The sequence below is a fragment of the Typopeltis vanoorti genome, chromosome 11 (assembly GCF_054136105.1).
Source record: "Typopeltis vanoorti isolate ZY-2024b chromosome 11, IOZ_Tvanoo_1.0, whole genome shotgun sequence".
In the NCBI taxonomy this organism is placed as follows: domain Eukaryota; kingdom Metazoa; phylum Arthropoda; class Arachnida; order Uropygi; family Thelyphonidae; genus Typopeltis; species Typopeltis vanoorti.
The window spans coordinates 52135740-52157682 of NC_143559.1; positions in this window are offsets into that span (position 1 = coordinate 52135740).

Genomic DNA, 21943 nt, shown 5'->3' on the forward strand with positions numbered 1-21943 from the left:
TGGCAAAACAGCTCCATGCCATATCTCGATGATGACTACAGGCATCGTGTATTTAAGGAAGCCACAATAGTACTAATAACCGGCGGAAACCTCAACAGAAATCAGGGTGCAATTTTAAACAGTTCATGGAAAAACTTGATCCTCTCTCTCAATCAATCTGAACTACAGCTAGCCAGTAATCACATTACAAGTCTACAACAAACACGCATGCATGATAATGAATAAGAACAATAAGTCATCTCTGTCACGCGAAACGTGTAACCATAGATACTAGTTTGGTTTACAATGTTTTTCATGTTCCTTTTAATTTGCATTTACTAACTTTCATATCTCCGTAATGCCTTGAAAAAGCCAGACAGTTTGCTGGCGAAACTGGTAGGTTTGAATAAATGTTTTTATTGTAAAATACTGGTCTGTATTAATAAAATTGTATTTCTATTATAAAACGACCAAAAATGTATAATTTAAATTAATGGGATCTCTGAGACATGGTTGATGATATAATAAGGAATAGAAGTAGCGGGATACACCATTTTTCATCAGGATAGGAAGAGAAAACACAGTGGAGTACTGCTTATGATAAGTGATGACTTATGTCCTCTCAGAATGGTGACTTTTGAGGCCAATGACACTAATGGTTTTCAAAGCATATGGTGAGAGGTAGAGGTGGGCAAGACAGGATATTTAGTGGGGTGTTGGTACAAGCCTAGGAGCACAGAGGTGGGAAGCAGGAGATGTTTAGGCAGTTGAGCTTGGCAAGTGCAAGAAGAATGATTGTTATGGGAGATTTTAACTACAGCAGTATAAATTGGGAAGAGAAAACTGCATAAAGAGCATCAGAAGAGCTGATTATAACTGAAATGGCATCTCTTCCCCCAGTTGGAGAGAGTGACCATGTGTTTTTGACTTGGAAGATGAATAGACATGCAGGAATGTCAAAGAGAAGTGAATGTATGTGGAATTATAAGGCAGGTGATTATACTAGTCTTAGATATCAACTTGGGGTAGTTCCATGGAGGGAGGAAGTTGAAGAGTGAGATATCATTAGTGCTTGGGAAATTGTGAAGGAATATTTGTTAGCAGCAATAGTAAGCTGTATTATTAAGTGAAAAAGAGGACACAATTTGGTGGAAAGTGGATGACAAACAGGAACTGCAGGTGAAAAAAGAGCTATGGAAGAGATATAAGGAGAGGGGTAGAGATAAGATGCATGAAGAATAAGACTGAGGCCAGGAGAGTGACTAGTAGTAAGGAAACAAAAATGGAATATGAGAAGAGATTGGCATTAAGATCCAAAGAAAATCCTAGGGAATTATTTAGCTATGTGGCCAGTAGGAAGATAAATGATTGTGGAAGAATGCCACTGTGGGATAAAAATGGGAATAGAGTGACTGATGCAGAGGACATAGTGGAGTTGTTCAATGAACACTTTATGGGAGTATTTCATCTTGGAGAAGTAGGTTTTAATACTACAGGGATAGGGTAGGTTTGAGGTTTAAAGGTCAAGAGGAGAGTGTGTTTTAAATGCTGAGTACTCTGCATTTCAATAAAGCAGTGGGACTGGATGGAATTTTGCCACGGGTTTTGAGAGAATGTGCTAAAGAACTGACAGCTCCTTTGACCTGGCTTTTCAATTAAAGTCTGACCATGGGAAAGGTATCCAAGGAGTGGAAGGAGGGTAAGATAGTGCCAATGCATAAGGGCGGAAGCAGACTGGATGTGTCTAAATATAAGCCAGTTTGTTGTTAAGTAGTTGATAAGATCTTGGAGAAATTGGTGAGGGTTCATATAAAGCGTTGGGCAGATGAGGGCAATGTTATTTGTGAGAGTCAACATGGATTTGTTAAGGGGTGCTCTTGCTTTAGTAATATGATTGTCTTTTATAATAAAGTGACAAGAGCAGTTGAAGAGGGAAAGGCATATACTGCCATTATTTTTGGATTTTGCAAAGGCATTTGACAGGGTGCCACATCATAAGATGAAAGTTGCTCACATTCGTTTAGATGTTAGGTTAGTGAACTGGATTCAGGATTGGATATCTGATAGGTATCAGAGAGGTGTGTATGGTGGTACAATATTAAGCAGGCAGAAGGTTAGAAGTGGGTGACACAGGGCTCAATACTGGGACCTGTACTGTATGATATGACAGATGATATGAAGCCAGGAAGGGTTACTAGTAATAGTGGAGAATGTGGCAGCCCTGCAAGAGAATTAAAATAAACAGGACAGATGGTCAAATAACTGAGGGTATCAGTTTAATGCAGCAATATGTAAACAGTTGAAGTTTAAGATACATCAATGGGAGGCTGCATACTCTGTTGGAAGAGCTATACTGGAGGAAGTAGGGTAGGCAAGAGATCTGGGGGGGGGGAATGACTGATAGAACCTGAAATTTAGGGAACATATTGCAAAGGTGGCTTGCAGAGAATTGCTGCAATACTGAGAAGGATGCTGACCTGCAGATATGAGTGATATCAGTTGTCATTCCATTGTATAAAACCCTGATCAGACCACTCTTGGACTATTGTTCTCATATTTGGTCCCCAGGATTTGAAGAGGATAAATTAACCATGGAAAGGGTACAGAGGCAGATAACAAAGATGGTTTCAGGACTGTACAATGTTAGTTACAAGGATCAGCTGAGGGAATGTGGACTGCAGAGTTTGGTGAATAGAAGAAGGAGAGGTGATATGATTGAGACTTTTAAACTGTTGAGAAGTAGTACAGGGTTGACACTGGGGAGTTCTTTTGCTTGATGGAACAGCAGGAAAGAGCAATGACAAGGGGCCATCCCTGGAAAGTTACGAAAGGAAGCTGTGAGCAAGAGGGTGAGAAGTGGTTTCTTTGCGTGCAGGGTGGTTGAACCGTGGAATGCATTGCCTGATAGTATTAAGAGCATGAATGGTCAATGAGTTCCAGGAGTGGTATGATAGACTTTGTGTTTTCTAGGAAAGGCCTCCCACGATGAGTCTCTAGATCAATGGAGGCCTGAATCATCATCATAATAATAATAAAATGTGTCTTGCACATCAGTAGTCACATAGGGGGCTGCAAAAAGATAAGTAAATTTTATATTTAATGTGCAGCGATATTGTCTAATTTGTAGACTGAGTATTACTCTGAGATATTTGAGTGTGGAATGAGTGTTTGGTTAAATTTTTAAAAATTCATTTTTTCTTGTTAGTGTTCTGGACTACTGTGCCCAGTGATGGGCACCAGGGTTTCTTCGTGATAGAGAGAAAGTGGAGAGGATCCAGAGACGAGTGACGAAGATGATAGCAGGTCTGTGGAATGAACCTTATGAGAATAGGTTGAGGATTTGTGGGTTGCAGAAATTGGACGATAGGCGAAGGAGGGGTGATATGATTGAGACATTCAAATTACTGAAGGGTTTCTATAAGATTGATCCAGAAGATATTTTTGAAAATATGACTGGTGGTGGGAGGGCTACTGGCCAAGCATGGAAGCTGGGCAAGAACGTGGTTGACAATGGCTTTAGAGCTAGGTTTTTTACTTGGAAAGTGGTGAATGAGTGGAATAAGCTTCCAGAGTCTGTTGTGTGTGCTACGATCGTGAATGAGTTCAAAGCAAGGTATGATAGATACTGTGTCAATGTCGAATAGTTGTTCTTGACATGATGTTAGGGCCTCCCTCGATGAGTCTGTTGACTCCTTGGAGTTGCCTGGAACAATAATAATAATAATAATAATAATAATAATAATAATAATAACAGCTCATTTATAAAAAGCAGTTCCTTATTCATGGTTGTACACAATGTTAATTTCGAAAATGCTAAATAAGCCATTTCATCACGTTACAGGTAATTTGTAACTACCAATGGGTTTTCTGCCTACTTTTATTTTATATATTGGTCTTGAAATTTAGGTAGTTACAGGTTATGCAAATGAAGATTGTGATGATTTCTCTGTGTTCTATTCACTTAAAGCTTATAGGATATTTTGGTCAATGACCATTTATCTGTAAATCAAAATAAATGTAATCAGTCTTTTTATCTTTTTTTTTACATTTTAATTTCTATAAATATGAACTTTAAAAATTACATCATATGTAGAAGATACAGACAAATCGGCCTTCAAAATACATGCAATTTACAGACAAAAAAAATAGTGGTGGTGGGCAATAGATGGCGTTAGTGTAGATCAGGCGTGGCCAACTTCATTCTATACGAGGGCCAATATATGATGAGCAGTAGTCACGGGACACATATTTTTAGACAGAACTTACATAAAAATAAATTCTGCATTTTTTCAAGGCAATAGTTATATGTATTGAATTACTATATTTGTTAAATCATTTTACTACTGGGAGAACAATATAAAATACTTGATTGATTTATATATAAGTTCTTAAATTAAATTTAATTACATATTTCTGGTTTTGTTACATGTAACACAACCTAAAGAGAACATTGTGGGCATTCATGTGCGGCAAGAAGTATTTCAAAGTCAATTTTCAACGATGATGACGATATTCGTAACAAATCCTGAAGGTGGTCATCAGTCAGTCAGCTTCTTTGTGATGGTTTAACCACCCTCATAGTTGAGAAAGTTGCATTCACATGTATGTATGTATGTGCTTCCAAACATAGATGCAATTCTCAAGTGAAATCTGAAATCACTCAATGCAGGATATTTTTCCTTTGGTAGCAGTTTCCAAAAGTCAATGCCTATCTCCACCCTTGACTGGAAAAAGGGGGTCACTTTCAAGTTCACACAACTCCAATTGAATTGTGTCATGTTGCTCTGAAATGTTGCATTTCATTGGGTTGTTAAATAATGTCAGCTGTGGCCGCATGTCACTGAAGTCAGAAAATTGCTTACTGAATTGCTCCAAAAGTTATTTTAACATTGGCACAGAAATCTTGAAGTCAATGTCATGGCGCTCCTCCATCAACTCCTTGCAGGAAGGGAAATGTACCAAGTTTCCTCTGACCAGGGTGAATTTAAAAACATTCAGTCAACTTATGAACCCATCTAGATGTCCAACTAAATCTGAGATTGTATGGTTATGTCCCTGTAACTTCCCGTTGAGTTCATTCATGTGGTGTGTGATGTCTGTTAAAAAGGCGAGTAAGCTGTTAAAATGAGGATCACATAGTTTTGTGATTAATTCTTTGTTCCTCTAAAAACTGTTTTATTTCCTTTCTCAAAGCAAAAAGCCGTTTCAAACAATTCCCTCTGCTTAGCCAACGTACTTCTGTGTACCACAGTAAATCGTCATTTTCTGCCTCCATTTCTGTTAGAAAAAAAAGAAACTTGCAGTGTGTGAAGGCCCAATTTCTGCCCTCAATGAGATTCACACACACTTCATTAATTACAATTTTCATAACATCCTCTATCTCCAGAATTTTACCACACACACACAGCCTCCTGTTATATAATACAGTGCAATTGATTCTGGCCTTCCTTAGTAAGCTAAGCCTGTTTGAGTGCCACTCATTGATTGGCACCATCTGTCACAATAGCTGTGAGATTGTTGATGTCACCAGTACCATTTACAACCTTCATAACTGCATCATAAATGACTTGACCTTTGGCTGTGTTATGCAATGACTCTAATGCTAGTAGCTCTGCATTAATAACAAAGTCTTTGGAAACAGTTCGAATGAAAATTAGAAGTTGAGCTGTATCTGTTATGCCAGTTGATTCATCCAGAGCCAAAGAGAAGTAAGATGAATCTGTAATAACACTTTTTAACTTATTTAATATGTGAGAATCTATTTCCTCGACTCGTTTTGTTACAGTTTGTTTTGATAGAGGGATGCTTTCAAACTCACTTGCAATTTTATCTTCACCAAATGCACGTGCCATTTTCACAGAACAATGTTTTACAAATTCACCATCAGATAATGATTTTTATTTACTTTTGCTATCTCTGTGCTTATAACAAACAATGCCAAGAGTGAGCTATTTTGCATCTTCAAATTACGTGCAATTTTAGTACATACTTGTCCTACATATTCTTGGTATTTAGCGGCAAGGCGCTGTATGTAGTGGCTTTTGAGGATAAATTCCTTGTGCACAGACAATACTTGCAAACACACAAGGTACTGTGGTTTATTGTCATTATTGTTTATAAACAGAAATTCATTTTCCCATTTCTCCTGAAATGACCTGTTTTGTTCACAGATCTTACATTTCTTACTCATAGTACACAAAGGCTGAAGTGACTGATCAGGGAAAACAAGCTGCAACAATAACACTGTTAACTGTGAAACTTAGTCTCTAAAACTGATCACTGTAACCTGAGTAACTTTCAATGATGCGTTATTCTGGAGTGTACAGAAATCTTCCACTCCCACTACTACAACTCACAGAGAGAAGTAGTAGATTTTATAAATTGAGTAATCTTTTTAAAGAAATTTTGATTCCGTGTTGAGAATATAAATTGTTTCCGTCATCAGAAATAATGAATATAACTAGTATATCAATCAGAAAATCTGAGGTCAAAACTAATAGCTAAATTGATAATACATAAAATTTAATATAGTTTTTATCCTGCCGCGGGCTGCATAAAATCATGTAAAGGGCCGCATGCGGCCGGCTGTTGGAAACCTATGGTGTAGATAATGATGGTAGTAGTGGTTCAGTGTAGTAGTTGGTGAAGATGGTGAGATGTAGAGTAGGTGCCCTCCTTAGATGTCTTTGGACTCCATGGAGGTGTAACGAAATAATAATAATATACTTTGTGAAGAACAAATTGGCTTCCAAAAAAGAGGCAATTATGTATTGACTAAGCTTCTACAGTAAAAATCTTAATGGAGAAAAATTGTGAATTCAATATAGCAGCACATATAGTATTTGTAGATTATCAGAAAGCCTTTGACTTTCTGATAATCTTTTTTCTTAAGGAATAGACTGGACCATACTCAAGAATCTAAACATTTCAAATTGGCTGCTTGCAGCAATAACCAACATGTATCAAAACAAGCAAATAGCTGTAAGAATCAATGAAAAAGTTACGGAATGGAAATCAATAAAAAAAGGAATCCGTCAAGAATGTCCAATGTCACAACTCTCATTTAATATTTATATAGATGAAATAGTTAAGAAACAGAAGAAAAATATAAAAGAGTATTTAAAGTGAATCATGTGGAAATATGCTTTATACCCTTTTGTTTGCAGATGACCAGATAATCAAGAAATGAAGATGGACTCTGGATATCAATATATTCCTTAGGAGTGGCACTAGTGTTGCAAGTGAATGTAGCGGTCGTTTTGAGCTATGCTAGAAAAAGAGTTTTTAAATTGAAGTATAGTGAGGCTTTTTGTCTCAAATTGTGCTGCAGTTGCTTCAGTTGGATACAAGTGCCCTTCAGTAGTGTTGTTGTTGAATCTTTGTTGTTTATATTGTGTTTTCGCTACTTGTTTGTTGCACTACTTCAGCATCTAAAGATGGTGTCCACAAAGAGACGTACGTTGGCAGCACGGAGGATTTCTGCAAGAGGAATTGGAAGTGCTCAGTAAGGAGGTTCAGGCTATGAAGACTGAGTTAAATTTTTTTTTTTAGGTTGGACCCATATACAGGAGGTTGGCTGGTCAACCTATAGTACGTTAGTACCGTATATGGGTGGTGGGTTGTGAAAGGAGAAACTTGTTTACATTTGATTTAAACACCTGTATGTTGAATTCCTTAGGAAATACGTAAGGGGAAAGACTGTTCCACAGTACTGCAGTAGCAGGGATGAATGAGGAGGAAAAGAAACTTGTTCTTGTACTGTGAAAGGGTGTTGGGCAACAGATGTATGTACGTGTTCCAATGGGCTTAGTAAAGGGTGGCGAAATTATTAATGCTGTTTCAGATGATCATTTCCCATGGAAATATTTATAGAATATACAGATTGCAGTGACCAAGCATCTATGTGACAGTGAGGGGAGCGAGTTGGTGAGAGATGGGTTGTTTATTAGTCTAATTGCTCTCCTCTGTATTGAGCCAAGCATTTTAGGAGCCCCACTCCAGATGTGAGAGCAGTATTTTGAGAGCTGGGCAGATTTGTGACTTGTATAGTGTTAACAGCTGTTTAGAGGTGAAGTAGTGTCTTGAGCGAAAGAGAAAACCTAGTTTTTTGGGAGGATACAATGGTTGTGATGTGTTTATGCCAGGAGAGGCTTGATGTCAAGGTAATTCCGAGAAGAGAAATTTCGTCTTGTCTGTGAATTTGAGTGTTATCGAAAACAATGCTGGGGGAAAATGGTTCTTTTTTTGTGAGAAATAAGACAGAACTGGGTTTTACTAGCATTGAAGTTGACGAGGTTATCAGAGCCCCATTGGTGGATGGCTTGGAGGTTGGAATTAAGGGCAGTAGTGGTTGATGTTCTGTGGTTTGAAGTCAGTTGTGTAGAGTAGGGTTTGTCAAATGAAAGGGAGGAATGTAATGTGCTGTCATATGCAAAACTGTGTATTGGGTTAGAGGCAGTGGCAGCCCGTGAAGTTTTACGTGGGGATGCTGCCTATACAAAATAATTTTAAAAAAATTATTTTTTTCCTAATCAATAACCAATTTATTAATAAATAAATCTACAGATTTATTTATTATTAAATTGGTTACTAATTAGGAAAAAAATAATGATTTTTTTTTAAAATTTTGTATAGGCAGCACCCCCACTTAAAACTTCACAGGCCGCCACTGGTTAGAGGTCAACTGAAGTAGATCATTGATATATAGAAGGAAGAGGGTCAGTGAGAGAACTGAACCTTGTGAGACCCCAGCATTATTGTATGGTGAGAGGATAGGAAGCCGTCTACCATCACACATAGTGTGCATCCAGACAAGAAGCTGGCAATCCATCTGCAGAGTCCTAAGGCAGTCCAAATGATGGGAGTTTGCTTAGTAAGCCTTTGTGCAAGACTCAATCAAAGGCTTTAGAGATATCAAGTGCAGGATTCACTGAATTTCTCCATGGCGTTTGTCCAGTGATGGGTGATGTATGAGAGTAGATCTCCTGTTGAACAGCTTCGACAGAATCCATACTGGTGGTTGCTTAATAGCTGAGTACCTTCGAGGTAGATTAGGAGTTAAGAGTTGATGGGTTTTCTCTATTACTTTAGATAGGAACGAAGTGAGTGAGATGGGAGGGGGTAGTTAGATGGCAGTGATTTGTCACCCTTTTTAGGAATGGGTTGAATATAGGCCAGTTTCCAGGCTTTGGGATATATACCAGTGGATTAAGAGAGTGTGTACAGGTGACATAGAATAGGAGTCAGTTATGATGCACAGACCTTCAGGATAATTGGGGGAATGATAAATGTGTTAAATAGAGAAATAGGACTATGGAGATTACTTTAGCTGAAGTAACTAGGAGAGGTTTAAGTAAGGATAGTCTTTGGTGAATGATGAAATAATGAACAGTATGGAAGTGACCGGGAGTCAATAGAATGAAAGCACAAGAGGTCTAGAAGAAATAAGATGTTGTGAAAGTGAGGGAGTAAGTAAAAGAGTGTTGAAGGAAAGTAATGAAACTGGGAGAGTCATGCTGAATAGTGTAGAAAATGAGACCGTGAGTGATGCTTGTTTGGGTTTGAATGAAGTTATGAGTGGTATAATATATGATGATTCAATGATTAAAGGTATGGAGAGAAGTATGCCTGAGGCCGTGAGTGATGCTTGTTTGGATTTGAATAAAGTTATGAGTGGTATAATATATGGTGATTCAATGATTAAAGGTATGGAGAGTGGTATGCCTGAGGAATGCTCGTCTGGCAGAACAATAGAGAGAGTGACTTTATCAATAAAGAGAGGGCATGATGCAGAAAAGATGATAGTCATGGTGGGTACACATGACCTGAGTGGTAGTATTAATTGGGTAGCAAAAGATTTAAGAACATTGTTAGATATCGTGAAGAAGAAAGTATCAAAGGGAGGAGAGTGAGTGTGTGTGTGCTGGCTCGTTTTGACAATTATGAGTTAAGTAGATGAGCAATGATAATGAATGATATGATTGCAAGAATATGCATTTTGAAGGTTAGGTCTGGAGTGTGTATGAAGACAAAAGACAGCTGTATGCAAGAGATGGGTTGCATCTGAACATGGAAGGTCATAATCATTTGAAGAAGTTACTGTTTTCTGAACAAGTTGAAGTAATTGGGCAGGGGAAACTAAAATTGAAAAAGTTGAGTGTAAGAGGGAGAAACTTAAGCAGTGAATGTATATTTGTTGATCCTTTTTCGCAGAATAATTTGAAGAATAGAGTGGATAAAAATCAGCATGGGACTACTGAAATTAGTGATATGTATATTAGTTCTAAAGCTGGTACAAGAACTAAAGGAAATCTGCAATTTTTATATACTAATGCAAGAAGCATTCGAAATAAGAGGGAAGAATTTTTGGCATTAGTCAGTGCAATCTCAACAAAAGTTGTAGGCATTTGTGAAACTTGGCTGTCAGCAGAAAATGTGGTCACTGGAATTGAATGTGATGGGTACAGTATTTTCAGGGAGGATAGAGAAGATAAAATGGGGGGGGGGAGTACTGTCGATGATAGCTGATGAGTTGCAGCCAAAGAAAGTAGTATATCAAAAGAACAGACATGTGAATGATACTTCATTTGAGACGGTCTAGTGCGAAATAGTGACAAACGCAACCAAACATACAGTTGGTTGCTGCTATAGGCCAGGGGGGTGATATTGAATTCATGCATCAGCAAATTAGTGCAATGAGTGCAGGGTTAGTGATTATTATGAAGGATTTTAATTATGGTGATATCAGTTGGAAGGAGAAAATATCAAGTGGCAAAAAGGAAATGGAATTCATACACCTTCTAAGAGATAATTAATTACTTGAAACATAACCAAAGGGACTCATGATGTGAGAGTGTTGGATCTGGTCATAGGTTCATAGGACATATGCATAAATAAGGTGTCCTCGTTACCTCCAATTGGTGAGAGCAATGATGTGGTATTGACTTGGGAGGTTGCAAAATTTGTGAATTTCTCTATTATGAAGGGGTATACATACAGAAGTACAGGTTAGGTAATCATAACAAGCTTCGGAGTGAGCTTACAGCCATCCCATGACAGGACATATTGCAGGGGAAAAATGTTAGCAGTGCATGGGATAAAATCAGCGGGTATCTGAGGAAGGCAATATCAGAATGTATTCCCATGGTTAGGAAGACAAACAAGGTAGTGTTAGGTGGATGAGTAGTAGTATCAGGCTTGATCTGCAAACATAGAAAATGTTATGGAGAATTTACAAGGAGAAAGGTGATCAGTACACACATGAGCAATACAAGGCTAGGAAGATTACCAGCAAAGTAAGAAAAGCTAAATCAGATTATGAGAAGACCTTAGCCAAGGAGATCAAGAGTAATCCCAAAAAGTTCTTCCGTTATCTGCAATAACTAATGTGAGAATTGAAGTTAATAAATCATAGGTACTTAGTATAGTGCAGAATTTAAATGCAAACACTGCTGTAGGTTCAGATGGAATATCAGCTTGGGTGTGTTGCATGAATGTGCAAAGGAATTGTCAATGCCTCTTCCTTGGTTATGTAACTTAAGTTTGAACTCTGGTCCCTAGGGAGTGGAAGGAAGGCAAAGTGGTTCCTTTGCATAAAGGTGGCTCTAAGACTGCAGTTTACAGACCAATCACCATCTCAGGAGTGGTGGTAAAGGTATTGGAAAAGTTGGTTAAGGACAGAATTCAAGAATGGGTGAATCACAATATCATACTCTATTAGGCCAACATGGTTTTGTTAAAGGTCAATCCTGTCTTAGCAATTTATTAACTTTTTATAATAGAATGACATCTGAGTTGGACAAGGAAATGGCTACACAGTGATACTATTGGATTTTGCTAAGGCTTTTGACATGATAGCCCATGGAAAACTGTTGCACAAATTAGAGCAGATGGGGAATGGATACTAAACTGTTGATATGGATAAGATAATGGCTCATGGAGAGATACCAGAAAGTACTGTATGGAGGAGCAGAGTCCAGGATGAGGCAGGTGACCAGTGGTGTGCCTCAAGGCTCTGTGCTTGGGCCATTATTGTTTAATTTGTACATAAACGATATAGGAAATGGCTTGAAGGGAGATATTCAGTTGTTTGCTGATTATGCAAAGTTTGGATAGCGCAATAAAAAATCAAGCTGATGTTGAGAGTTTGCAGGATGATTTAAATAAGCTGACAAAATGGGCAAAAGGAAATGGATGCCAGTTCAATGTGGAAAAGTGTAAAGTTATGCATTTTGGGATTACAAGATTACCAGCTGTGTACCACAATGGAATGGTAGTCCAAGAGATTGATGAGGCTAGGGACTTGGGGGGTGTTGGTGGATAGGGAGATGAAGGAGGGCACATGCTAAGGTGTCCAAGATTGCACATAGGATTACTTGGTTATTGAAGAAAACACCAACATCCAGAGATAAAGAGGTTATTATTTCCCTTTATAAAGCATTGATACTTCCACACTTGAATTATTGTGCTCAGGTCTGGTCACCTGGATTCCTTGGAGATGAGGAGGTTGTGGAGTGGGTTCAGAGGAGAGCGACTAAGCTGGTGAATGATGTAAAAAATGCTCCCTACATTGATAGATTGAGAGCTTGTGGATTGCAGAGGTTGACTGATAAGCAGAGAAGAAGGGGGATATGATAGAAACATTTTAATTACTAAAAGGTTTTTATAAGATTGATGCAGGAAAAATGTGTCAGCTGTGTGATAGTGATAGAAGAACAAGAGGTCATCCCTGGAAATTAAGGTGTGGTTAATAAAGGTGTGAGAACTAGATTTTTTTGCTTGGAGGGTGGTGGGTGGAATGCATTGCCAGACTCGGTTGTGAGTTCTTCATCTGTAAATTAATTCAAGAAGAGGTATGATAGATATTGTTTTGATAGTTTGGGTCTCCCATGGAGTCTACTGACTCCATGGAAATACCCATAATAATAATAATAATAATAAATTTAGGACAAATTAACTGCTTCAAATACCTGAGGATGTGCTGTATCATATACAAAAAAAGCTGAACATTGATATTAAAATTTCAAATTTTTTAAAGAATACAGGAATGATCAATAATTTTTCAAACCTACCCAAGTTCAAAAGCATACAAGAATAAGAGTTTATGAAGTTTAGGCAAGACCTTCTCTACTGTATGGAAGTGAATTATAAACCATAAAACTGCAGAAGAAAAAAAAGAATAGAAACTGAAGAAATGATTACTAATTATATGAAGAGCCAAAGGCTTCATCTCTAATATCCCTTTATTTAAATAATTTCACGTCGCCTAATTGAAGCCTTGGGCTCTTCAGATAATTAGTAATTTATTAGGACACCTTCTTGGCAATTCATACAGTAGGATATGTAAGTTCTGTTCGCTGCAAACTTGGTATTATCCAGGTCTACCTACTCACTGATGAGACCTCAATAAAGGTTGAAACCAGCCTGGGTAGTGACCTTCTCTCAAAATGTAGAACAATAATACAGCTCCTAGGAGCTGGGTTTCACATTATGGATAAATACCAAGAAAAGCGATCGGAGCTTGCTCCACCCTTACTATGAGTTGCCCTGGTGTTGCACTACCATATGGATTATGTAGTGTTGCACTATCCAGGTATTTGCTTATGCTTGGACTCGCCGAACTTTATATAGTTTCTATATTCGGCATGAAACTATTTGAGTTTCTTATTCGGCTATGAAACAATATGGGATGTAATATCCCTTTACTTAAATGAAGAAATGATATTCCTATGATATATATATATATATATATATATATATATATATATATTCCTGCGATTTAAAAAAAAAAAAAAAAAAAGAAAGAAAGAAAAAAGAAAAACCGAAATACGTAAAGAACTAAAAATAGACTCAGTATTGAACAACGTATATGAATACCAAAAAGAAGTGGATTGAATATACTCAAAGAAAAAGGCAGTTCAAAACTTCTCCAAAAGAATACTCTGATACCACCCCAGTTGGAGGCCAGAGAAGTCGAGGACAACCAAATAAAAGATGGAATGAGACCAAAACAAGCCACTGAGCTTAAATCTCTGGAAAGATGATGATGATAATGAATTTCTACATTATAAAAAAAAAAAAATTAAAAAATAAAGCTTCATTCTTAAACGTGTTTTTTTTTTTTTTAATTATGAGTGACTTGCACCAAAATTAGAATTTCAATCTCCATCTTTCATTTCAACTTCTATTCGGATATAACTAAATGAACCTGCTACTATTAATTCCTCTATCCTCTATGCTATATCTTCAATTTTATGTGTGTGTTAGCTTTATTCTGAAACACTTTTTTTTTTTAAACTGTGAGTGACTTGCACCAAAATTAGAATTTCTATCACCATCTTTCAATTCGACTTATTATTCTGTTATGATTAAATGAACTCTTGATTCATTCTTCTATCATCTATTTTATATCTGTCAATTTGCATGTGTGTGTGTGTGTGTGTGTTCTCTAATCAGTTTGTCTGTTTTGCAGAGCAGAGGAGAAAGAAAATTCCTTCCACTTTTATAAAAGATCAACTAATTTCATCTTCAACTTAAATGCCTTTACAAATGTTCCTAGTTAGAATTTAAACCTGAGTTTTATCAACCACCAAACACATGCAGATCTGAATGCACTATGAAGACACTAAAATTTCTATAATAAATAGTTTCAAGGGAACAACATGCACACTAGACATATTTAAATATCTTTCATGGCTTACCTATGCTTTAAAAAATATATAGAATTTGATTCAAAAACCACAATATATTTCATTTGATGTTATGTGGACATCATCAGGGAGACAGACCATTAACTACATCAAAACATGAATCACAATAATGAGTCAAATGATTTATGACTGTGATTCATGCTTTGAATGTGGTTAATGGTCTATCACCCTGATGATGTCCATGTAACATCAGATGAAATATATTGTAGTTTTTGAATCAAATTCTATATATTTTTTGTTACATTGTGTAAGATGTGAAAGTTATTTAAATATATATATTACAAATCTGTGTTATATGCTATCATGTTATTTACAAGCAATATATATGTAAATATATATACTCATACATAAAGCAGTGAAGAATGCCACTGAAATTGTATTAATACTGTATGCTATCAATGGAATACAACATTCTTTCTTACTAAGAATAAATAGAAATAACAACATAGGAAATTATGTAAAATCAGTGTCAGCTCAAGTAAGCTATTAAGTCATATTACTAGATTCTAGAACCTTTTTTTTTGTCCAACTCACCAAAGGGAATAATTACAGGGCATGGTATGGCATAAATAATTACAACAGCAACAATTAACAAATACCAAGCATACTGAACTCCAAAGTTAAATTCCCACAGTACTTCCTGAAATAAAATAAAACAGATCTGATCAGAAAATGCAAAAAATAAATAAAATTAAAATGATAATGTTAATCCTACAGATAACATTTTTATATACAGGTATTCCTCGACTTACGACAGCCAAAAATTATTATTAAAAATTCTCTAATTTAACTTTGCTACCAGCATATACATACATATATCGCATTGCTTTTGTATACACATGACAGCATTGCCATCAGTCGATAACCAAAGTCTATCACCAATACGCAATAGCCACTGCTATGATTCACCCACTTCTTTGGCAGGTGTTTTTGCTAATCAGCAGTCAAAGTGTCATTTCTCTCGTTGCAATTTTTGTATCTTGTCATAACCCTATCATGTCTAGTAAGAGAAGTAATACTACTGATGTAAATTCCAACATAAAAAAGAAGGCAAGGAAAGCTTTAAGTTTAGATGTTAAAATGAAGGTCATTAAAGCATATGACAAAAGAAAGAAAGTTGGAATAGCACAAGAAGAAAAACTATTGCATTCAACTGTTTCAACAATTATAAAAGATAAATCAAGAATAATGGAGGCAGCTAAAGGGGTAGTTAATATGAAATGTACAGTTTTAACGAAAAAACAGAGAAGGACAAATTCATGAAATGGAGAAGCTTTTAATGATATGGATAGATGATCAAATCAACAAGAATATTCATCTCAGTTTGTTTACGATTCAAACAAAAGCATGCAGCCTATTTGACAATTTAAGAAAACAACAATCAGATAAATACGGCGAGCATACATTTAACGCTAGTAAAGGGGTTGGTTTTATTGATTCAAAAGCCGATTTAACTTACATTACATACGAATAATGGGAGAAGCTGCTAGTTCCAATTTTGAAACTGGTGAAATTTTCAAGAAAAATCTGAAAGAGATGATAAAAGATGAAGGTTATTTGCTAGAGCAGGTTTTTAACGCAGAAGAAACCAGACTGTTCTGGAAAAGAATGCCTGAATGAACTTACATTCAGAGAGAAGCTACATCGGCAACTGGTTTTAAGGCATTTTAAGGCATTTAAAGATAGGATTATGCTTCTTCTTGGAGGAAATGCTGTTGATTTTAAATTAAAACCATTTCCTGTTTACTTCACAAAACCACAGAGCTTTGTAAAATATTTACAAGAATAAGTTGCCGGTTTACTACAGGAATAATCCTAAGGCTTGGATGACAATTGTTTTATTTGAAGACTAGTTCTTAAATTGTTTAATTCCAGAAGTGCATGCCTACTGTCTTGAAAAAAATCTCCTTTTCACATTGGTGATTTGAATGAAAATATAAATGTGATGTATCTACAACCCAATACGACAGCTGTGATTCAACCTATGGATCAAGGTTCAATTGCTACATTGTTACATTCAAGACATATTATCAGAAAACTACATTTTCAGATAATTTGTTCTAACATACTATGCTCATGAAAGCTCATTTTCATGAGCATAGTATGTTAGAACAAATTGGTGAAGAAATCATTAAAATTACAAGAAAACCGGATCTAGAAATCAATATTACCGACATAGAAGAATTAGCAGATCACGAAGAAGGTGAACTGATGATCAAGACTCGATTTTCCAAAATGAAAGAGTTGTAGAAGAAAGGAATAATGAGGAAGATGAAGAAACGAAATGGTTAAAAAAATTTACTGTAAAAGGATTAGCTAAAGTATTTTCTAAACGAAATCAAGGACTTCAGCTACTCAAAAATATGGATCAAGACACTGATCACTTCACTAAAGTCGAGAAGCAGTCAGATGTTATCGCGAAATATATGAAGAAAAAAATCAAACCAACAGCCAACATTAACCAATTTTCTGATTAAAAAAGCTACTCCAATAGCAAAAAATAACCATATCATCCAAATGAGTGACCGTTATTCACTTGTTTTTTGTTTTTGTTTATGTTAACTAATATTTAAAGGAATTTCAAATTAAAGTAAGTGCACCATATGTGTTTATGTATTTTTTTCTTAAATTTTTCTTTCTTAATTTTGTATTTATATGTATATGTAATAATAAATAATTTATAAATGTTTATGTAAGTTTATACATTTTTAGCCATTTTAAGTTAAATAGAAACTAATTTATGAAAATATTATAACAGAAATCAAACAAATTAAGAATTAAAAAAAGTCCTCACTTATGTCAGAAATGACTTACGATGGAGACTTTGGGATGGAACCCCATCATAAGTCAAGGACTACCTGTATATATAAAGTGTGTTTTTAATATATAAAAATGTGGTAATTCTTGTAGAAAGACTTAGACGTTGGCTAAACATGCTTATTAAATATTTAAGGAATTTACAACATACACAGGATATAAATTAAACTAAGGATATAATGACCCAAACTGAATGCGGGATCTGCCATCTTCCAAACCACGTCACTAACGATACTAGACTGGATGTAGCTCTTGTGTTCTCACCAAAGCAAGACCACCAAAAACCAACATATCCAATAAGGAATATAAATCTCTGCATTGAAGAAAAACAAAGAATAAGTAATCACCAAAGCAGATAAAGGTAATGCCAGAGTAGTACTTAACCAAAAGGATTACACAGGTAAGCTGAATGCTCTACTATTAGACCGAGCTACTTACCTCCCTATTGAGTACAATACCACCAACTTACAAATTAGAAAACTCCACAGGCTCCTTAAGAAGGTCACCCCCCCCATATATATATGGACTCCCAAAAATACATAAAGAAAATGTGCCATTACATCCCATAGTGGATGGCATTGATTCCCCTGCATACAAATTAGCTAAACATTTGGCCAAAGTGCTCACACACTTCAAAGCCAGCATAGAAAACCTTACACTCCAACATACTGACATAATGGTCAGTTTTGACGTCTCCTGCTTCACAAATATCCCACTCAAAGAATCCTTAGATTCTTTGAGTGGGATATTCTCACTAAATTTCCTCCTGATATCTCAGCCCTATTTCAGTTCACAATGAACTCGGGTTATTTCGTTTGGCAAGGAAAATTCTACAAACAAATAGAGGGGATAGCCATGGGTTCACCACTCTCCCCACCCTTGGCCAACTTTTTTATGGAGACTTTTGAAGAGAAAGCCTTAAACTCTGCCCCACAAAAACCAACCACATGGTTTCGCTACATTGATGATGTGTTCACTATTTGGCCACACGGCTCTGATACACTCCTCTCCTTCCTAACACACTTAAACAACCAACACCCCAGAATCAAGTTCACCCTGGAAAAAGAGAAAAACAACAGCTTCCCTTTCATAGACACACTAGTCACCTGCCAGCCTGATGGAACCTTGGTTTTCTCAGTTTATAGAAAACCCACCCATACAGGCAGATACATTCACCAACCCCCCTCCCCCCTCGCTCACAACAATATGGAGTTATTAAGACACTACACCACAACAGGCCTAAACGTATCTGTTCAAACGACAATGCCCTAACCACAGAACTAAACCACATCCTCAACACCTTCTCAGCCAATGGCTACTACCCCCCCCCAAAAAAAAACTCCAAAAAATATTGAAACCAGTAAACCAACCCCTCCCCCTGCCTTTCACAACAAGGATTACTCTAAATCCATTACCATTCCCTACATCCAAGGCACCTCAGAAAAAATTACCAAAATCCTAAAAAAATGACTTGACTTCGTGTTACAGGCCATATAGAAAATTGGCATCCCTTATCCACTCCACTTAAGACCGACCACTTCCCTTAGACCTACCTGGTGTATACCAGGTCCCTTGCAGCTGTAAACTGTCCTACTTTGGCAAAACGGGCAGGACAGCGAATATCAGAATTTCAGAACACAAGGACTACATCCGGTTTCACCAGTACAGCCACTCTGGTCTTGCAGACCATGCTCTGGATACACACCACAGAATATGGTGGAAGAAAGCTATAGTAATACACCATAGTAAATTCAAATTTGAAAGGCTATTCATGGAATCAGCCTCAGCTCTAAGAAACAGTCCAAACCTCAACAAATTTGGTTGCATGAGACTGCCCAAAATTTGGGAGACTTACATCAGAAGACCTTCAGCCCAACAGCCAAGAATACCTACATAGCCCACTAGGGGGCACCATTAGGACTTTTAGGAGAAACAATAGCTTCCTGCTTCATCCTCGTTTACTGTGTGTAGTGCCTGCCTGCACATGCCTTTATTTTAAGTTCCTGTGAAGATGGCAACGTGACGTTGCCAAAATATTGGAAATATAGATTAAAGTTAAATTTAGTTTATATCCTGGGTATGTTGTAAATTCCTTAAGTTATTTAATAAGCATAAAAATGTGCTTGTTTTATATATATATAAAAAATATGATTTGAAATTATCTCGTGACTAGACTAACAGCTCAGGATCTCAAATCCAGATCTTGATTTTCATCCTGAATCTAAAAATTTCAAGGAGAAAATCAAGATCTGCATCTGAGACTGGCTATCTTAATCCAAGAAAATGTTCCATGTAGCACTAAAACTCTTGTGGTACCTTTTTGGAATTTACTGATACAGGTCAGTATCATACACAACCTCCCAATTAATCATTTTCTGCAGAGTCCTAAGTATATGCCAATAGAGTATGTGTATAGGGAAGACAGAAAATGAAACTTTTAAGACTTCTTTCGGACTGCTTAGTTAAATTCCATTCATAACCTAATTTTGTTTTCCTTAGCTTCCTCCTTTCTGGGAGGCAGCTAAGCTTGTGGAATTATCACAAGCTTAGTTGCCTCCCAGATCAAGAATGAATGATCACGCTCCTTAATTGGAGGCAATGTGGCTATGTAGGTTATGGATGAATATTCTGATGCAAAATAGGGGGAAAAATATATGGTAATTTGCTGCTATAGAACAGTAGTAGCAAAGGAAGATGCAGACGTCATACATGCAAATTATCTCGATGAGTGCAGTGCATGTAATTATTATGACAGACTTCAAACCTTGGAGATAGAGAATGGAAGAGGTTGCATGGCAGTTTGTGAACTTGAATACTATATTGTGTTTATAATATCTGTGCTAAAAGTTTATTTTTCACTTGGTTAGAATATAATAAATTTAGTTTAATCCTTTATCCAAGTGTGAGCAAACAAAGTTTGCGCCTGAAAGTATCTTCAGGACTGGGGTCAGGTAGTGCAACACCAGGGCGACTCCTTGCAAAGGTGGAGCAAGTTACTATCACTCCTATCACAGTATCTCCCATAATGCAAAACACATCTCCTTGCAGATATGTCGATATTAAGGGAAGGGCCACTACCCAGACTAGTTTCGACCTTTATTGAGGTCTCTTCAGTGGGAGCCAATTCAGGCGCAAACTTTGTTTGCTCACACTTGGATAAAGGATTAAACTAAATTTATTATATTCTAACCAAGTGAAAAATAAACTTTCAACATCTTTCTCTAAATCCAGAGTAATTTATTAAAAAGGTAGCACACCATTTGGCAACTCCTATAGGTAGTGATGACCTTGCTAATGCTTCTGCCTGGTATCTCCACTTGGGCCTGGCTCCCACTGAAGAGACCTCAATAAAGGTCGAAACTAGTCTAGGTAGTGACCCTTCCCTTAATGCATAACAATCTACATATCTGCAAGAAGATGTGTTTTGCATTATGGGAGATACTGAGATAGGAGTGATAGTAACTTGCTCCACCTTTGCAAGGAGTCGTCCTGGTGTTGCACTACCTGACCCCAGTCCTGAAGATACTTTCAGGCGCAAACTTTGTTTGCTCACAGTTGGATAAAGGATTAAACTAAATTTATTATATCTGTGCTAAAATTATCAAGGTTTATTCTATACTTTAACATGCTGCCTTTTCAGTAATCATTTTCTTTAAAATAAAAGATAAAACTGCAACTATCTTGTTTATAAAGGTGGAAATTCAACTGCTAGTGAAAATAGTGCTAAAAGAAAAAACCACATAAATATATTATAATAGAAGAAAAGTGGAAGTTATTGCAACAGTTACATATATATACGAAAAAATAAAAAAATTCTCTCATGCAAAGTGTTATTTGTGATAGCAAATTTGTAGTTTGTTTAATGAGATAAAAGGATAGGAAGATGGCAAAAAAACTTTCATAGCAATCAAAGGCTGATTTGCTATGAACTCAAATTTACAATATAATAACAAGTAAACATAAAAATTACAATATAAAAACAACAGGTACACATCTCACTGAAATACATTAAAATTTGGATATTATTTCAACTGATTCGATATATACCAGTAAACTAACTGTGGCATAAATCAACCAAGCATGTTCAAAGTTGGTTTTATGTTTGTGAGGACAAAACCTCCACATCCACTAAATTAATGCTAAGACATATAAAAAAATAATAAATATATATATAATATTCCTTCAAGCTTGATTTGCTTCCTCAGCCTTAAGTAAAAGGCTGGTTATATTCCACTAATACGAGCCCTACCCAAGGGCCTATGAATTGTGGAAATACCTTCTGAATATGAATGCTGTGCCAAACAAAGCTGCCGGTGTTTAATCCATCTAACTCGAGTGCATCTAGATGTTTTATCATGTGTTTGGGGAATGGCACGTAAAGCGCCTATTATTATGGGAACAACTTTTGTTTTCTTTGTTCAAATTTGTTCAAAATTTGT